Source organism: Phascolarctos cinereus, unplaced genomic scaffold, assembly GCF_003287225.1.
Source record: "Phascolarctos cinereus isolate Bilbo 61053 unplaced genomic scaffold, phaCin_HiC Scaffold_5;HRSCAF=322, whole genome shotgun sequence".
In the NCBI taxonomy this organism is placed as follows: Eukaryota; Metazoa; Chordata; class Mammalia; order Diprotodontia; family Phascolarctidae; genus Phascolarctos; species Phascolarctos cinereus.
Window position 1 is genome coordinate 58,574,679 of NW_027555958.1, and position 5,566 is coordinate 58,580,244.

The following is a 5,566-nucleotide window of genomic DNA, read 5'->3' on the forward strand; positions in this document are numbered from 1 at the left end:
TGCCCAGGGTCACACAGCTAGGAAGTGCTTGAGAACAGATTTGAACTCAGGTCTTTCTGACTCCAGGCCTGGTGCTCCATAGGTGCCACCTAGCTGCCTCAGATCTGGGTTCAAATTCTGCCTCAGACATGTACTAGCAGTATGACCTAAGACAAGTGACAACCTCTCTGTCCTTTGGTTTTCTCATCTATAAACAGAGGATGTTGGACTCAGTGTACCGGCCCTTTTCAGTTCTAAATCTGTGATCCTGTGGGTCCTCACCTTGCTGATCTATGTCCATAGCTGTTTCTTGGACACTGCTTACTGTCCCTAGGAAAAGCCAGAAGGGGAGAGTCGGGAGTGGAGGCCATAAATGGTTTAATACATTTTTGCAGACCAACCAGAGTTGTCAATAGGGGGAGTGTCCAGCTACGCCGGTCTGGCTTGGTGCCTTGGCCCCACGTTCCGTTAGCCATTACTGGCTGAGCAGGGGCTAATAGTGCGGCTTTGAGTATTTAAAGGACTTTCCTGTGGAAGAGGAAATAATTTGTTCTGCTTGGCCTCAGCAGTCAGAACCAGAAGCGGTGAATAGAAATTTCACTTGTGATGAGGAAAAACTTCCTAACAATTCGGGCTGTCCAAAAGTGGAATGGAGCTGCCTCCCTAGAAAGTGAGTTCCCCACCTCTGGAGGCTGTTTGGAGGGATGTTATCTATTTCAACTCCTTCATTTGACAGATAAGGACACCAAGGGCCCAGAGAGGGTGAGCAACTTACCCAAGGCCACACAGGTAGAGCCAGAACTCAAACAAACCTGTCCTCTGATTCCAGATTCAGCATTCACTAAGGGATATTCACTAAGGTGTGTGCATGTGTGTGAGGGTGGGAAGGGGTGAGGGGCGGTATGTAGGGTTTCCTGCCATGCATGGGATGAGAGAGTAGCTGGTTGTTTCCTGCTCCCAGACAGCCCCAAGTCTCAGCCTGTCTGAGACTCCTCCAAGCCTCTTGAGCTGTGGGGCATCGACAAAAGCCAGGGCTCTTTCTTGTGGTTTCTGGGTATTAACCATTCAATCCTCTGCCTTATCTCTTCAGGCGAGGGAAACACAGGCTCCTGTGCCCTGCACCACTGCGGTAAACACAACCACGTTGCACAGAAAATCTCAGCTTCCCCCTCCTCGACAACCCCTCCCTAACTCCTCATCTTTCAGGCCTGGAGAAACCCAATGGCACAAAGCCCCACAGTCCAATTTTTATCCCCTGTCAGGTCCTGGAGAGAAATCAGTGCATATTGGGAGACAGATCAGATTTCCTGCCCAAGACCTTCCCGTTGAGGAGATAGTAACAGGACCCAGACATCCCCAGCCTTGCCCCCACTCTGGAAGAAACTGGCATTTCCCTCCCCTCCTCCCCTTACTATTCTCTTTCCTCTTCTGGCTCCAGGAATCAGAGTGCCAAAATTCAGGATGGGAATGCCTTATCAATCTTGAAGTTGTCTTGGGGTTGGAGAGCTGGGCAGAGAGCATGTGTGAAGGGCTGATGGCTTAGGTCATGGGAAGTGTCTGAAACCACTTCAGAAATGTACCATATGGCCCTAAAGAACGTGGGTTCTGGGGGTTAGTGGGAAGGCCTTCCACGTCTTGCTTGGCAACTTCATTCTGAGGCATTGTGGACAGATCAGAAAATGCCAGAATGGGCATCAGGGCCTTCCGGCGAATCCCCCCCCCCTCCCCTGACTGGACTGAAATCAGCTGCCTCCTGCAGAGCTATTACCCCCACTCCCCTTCAGGCTCTAACTCAGAGGGAGGTGACAGTGGGGGCCCAGGACAAAGACCTTCCATAATCCGCTTGAGAGGGATGGTTAAGAGGCCTTGGAAACCCTCGGAGCCATTTCCCACCTCTCCCAGTCACCAAAAGTACAAAAGCATTCTTTGGAGCATAGAAAAAGAAAGCCCCTGTATAAGCAAGGTTGAAGCAGGGTCCTGATAAGACAAAGGGGACTCTTCATATCCCCCCCTTCTCCAGTGCTGAAAACCTGAACTCACCTTCCTTCAATGTGTCAATCCCCTCTACCTCTATAGTCGAGGGAAGATTCTCAGGAAGGTGACATGCTTTGCTCCAGGTCCCATGGCTAGTAGATATCAGAGTTGGGAAGACAGATCAGATTTCCTACCTATAGGTAGGGGCTTCATTCCTGGGACCCCCGAGTGTTTACACGAGGCCAGGAGACTCGTAGTCCTGATCTATTCAATTCAAACTGGATTCCATACAACATTTACTTGATTCCTACCTAAAGAACAAGTGTCTGCTCCTTAGAGTGGAGACCCATTTTTAGAGGGAAGAAAAAGCATGAATGAAGACAGTCCCCAGTGTCTTCCGCTAGAATCTCTCCCCCATTCGGGAAGCAGCCAATAGTGGCCTGGCACTCCTCACAAGCCAGAGAAAGAGATAGAGGCAGAGACAGACAAACAGAGAGATAGACACACACCTCAGGATATGTTGTTTTCAAAAGCCAGTATCTCAGACAGGTGATGGGGCTGGGGGCTGGGGGCTGGGGTGGAGCCTGAGGGGAAAAAAGAGCCAGAAAGGAAGCAGGAGGTGGAGAAGGCAGAGAGAAGGGGGGAGGACGGGAGAGAGTCTGGGAGACAGAGACAGTGACAGGTAAAGAGAGAGAACAAGATGGAGATGGTGGGGAGGGCAGGGAGGCCAGGCTACTGGCTCCAGTCCAGGGGAGATCGGCCCACAGCTCATATTTCTTTGTCTGGTGACAGCTAAATGAACAGAAAGCTAACTTTACAATCACTGGCTTCACACGTAATGAATATGAATAGGCATTCACTGAGCTTGTCTCTCAGGCTTATCTCGGAAATGATGAGTCTCTCCCTCCTCAGGTCATCTCCAAGCCAGGAGTCAGGCCAACCTCACAGGACAGGGATGGCTGCAGAGGCTTCCACCTGCTTCCCATTAGGCCTTGGCCTGCTTTCCCAGACTGCTCTCTCTTCTGCTCCCCCAGAGTTATCTGTCTGGACCCCGGAGATCTCAACTGCTGCTGGAGTCCCGCTCCCCAAGCAGGCTTTGTTCTCCAGGCTGCCCGCCCCCATGTCTCCCAGAAGCCCCTTCTTTCCAACCAGACCCCAGGGGAGAGAGGAAGGAGAGGATGGTGAGGCATGTGGCAGATGAGGAAAAGCAAGGCAAGGACCCTGAGTAGGGGGCCCTTGACTTCACACATCACTCCTGGGGCCTGGAGTCAGGAAGACTCGAATTCAAATCCAGCCTCAGACGCTTAGTAGCTGTGTGACCATGAGCAATCACTTAGCCTCTGTCTGCCTCAGTTTCCTCAAAAACAGTAAAATGGGGAAAATAAGATCTATCTCCCAAGGTTGCCATGAGGTTAAAATGAGGTATTTGTGACTAGCACACAGTAGGTGCTTAGTAAATGCCTATTTCCTTCCTCCCTCCTCTTCTTTCCTTCCTCCATTCCTTCTTTCCTTTCCTTCATTCCTTCCTCTCTTCCTCCCTCCCTTCTTTACTTCCCTCCCTCTTTTTTAATGTCTTTCTGCAATGATGGTGGGTAGAGGATTTTATCGGTCTTGCCTCTGGATCACACACTAGAAAAAGTTGTCCTGAATTGTGAGTTAAAAGATCTGGGTTCGACATAAGAAAGACTTCAGATCCTAGCACCAGCTGGCAGTTACGTCTTCCTATGACCCACCATCTCCCCAGGCAGGAGATAGCTTCAGTCACTGTCTCCCGGAAACAGGAAGCCCCTAAAGCTTGCAGCTCTGGGCAATAATTCTGATATGCCATAACCTAGTGATGGTTCTTCTCCCACCAAGGACTCCCCAGAGCTGTGCCTTCCACTCTCCTCCAGAAGTGCCTCTGGGAATACACATCCCTGGATCTCCCATGAGGGAAGGCTATTGGAGTAGGGTTAGAGATTTAGGGAAAGGAAGAGAAAGTGGGAAAAGAGGCCCCATCCCTAACCCCACCCTCTTGGAAACAAGAGGTAGGAATGAGTCACATTTCCCAGCTCATAGCCATACACTTTCAATTCTCAAGTCCTCCCTTCTCCCCTCTTCCTTGTCTATTAGGCTTCTGAATCTCAGTCGCAGGGGAATGAAATCTCCCGAACCATTTGAAATTACAGTTCAAGTCTTCCCTGGCTGAGACCTAGAATGGTAACTGCTGCTTCTTAGAGACATTTTGATCCCCTCTCCTCATTCCCAACCATTTACACAGCCACCTGAATTACAGCCCTAAAGACTAGACCTTCTGCAGTCCCCAGCTCACCCTGGGGGCCACAGGGACTGGAGTTGGCAAAGGCCTGACACACTGACAGGGACCAAATGCTTTGAATGGACTCCTGGTCCCAGAGGACACACTTTCTCCAAATGGCTGGATGGCCGGGTGGTTGGGCCAGGCTTCCAAGGGATACATGATGTGTTCTAGGGAGGCTTACATTTCCCTAAGCCCCACAAAGTGTGGGCTTACAAGAAATGGGTGCTATTCAAGCACAGGCTAGCCCTGGGCTAGCTCCTTTCTTGTTAGCTCCCCTATCTGTCAAGCCTTGTTCCTTTATCCCAACGGTCTTCATCCTGCTGAGCTCATGTTAGATCAGTCTTACCTCCTAAGCCACCTAACCTCCTTCACAGAAAGGAGCCCTGGAAAAGCCCAGGAGTTCCTATGTCCTCATACAACCGTGTTGATCACCAGCATCAAGTACCTCGTGCCTACTCTGCACCAAGAACACACCTAGCGAGGGTGGGCCGATGTTTGCAAAGCATGGCCAGGTAGCACCGTATTGCACAGAGGTGGCAGAGGACATCCCAGCTCTCTGGCTTCGGGCATGACCTAAGTAGAACCTGGCAACATGGTACATTGGAAAGGGCCCAGGACTGGAAATCTGCAAACCTGGATTTGAGCCCTAGCTCTGCCACTAACTAGCCCTATGGCTTTGGACAAGTCACTTCCTCTATGGGCCTTAGGTTCCTAACCTATGAAATTAGGTGGATGGATTAGCTTATCTTTAAGGTTCCTTCAGTTTTAATATTTTAGGACTCTACTGCATCCATCAGGGAAGATATGGGGAAAACTGAGATGGATAGGCTTAAGGAAGCAGGAAATAATCAGGCTGGATGAGCTGAAGGACACAGGCATCGTGGCAAAGTAGAAACATCAAGACGCTACCAGCTGCCCACAAGTGAAACCCAAGGCCCTCCTTCCTCACACTGGCAGGGAGTAGCAGAAATTCCATCATGCAAACCAGCATCATCAACTTCCCTTTTCCTAAGCAAATTTCATTTTTGGGCAAATGGCCACCCAATCACAGCAGCTTTGTTTTATACAGACCCAAACTGCAGAGACCACAAAATTGGCACCAGCTCCCCTCAATGGCTCACAGAGTTAACTCTGCTTCTAAGAGGTGCTGAAATATCAGATCATCTCTTGAAAGCTCGAGAGGAAAGTGCCCATTTGAGATCTCAGAGATCAGGGGCACAGCAGAGTGTGGGCTTCAGATGGGGGAGGGAAGAGATTCAAGAACTCATGTGCTCTGAAGGGGAAGAGGGCAAAGTCAAGTCATTGAAAGCAAGC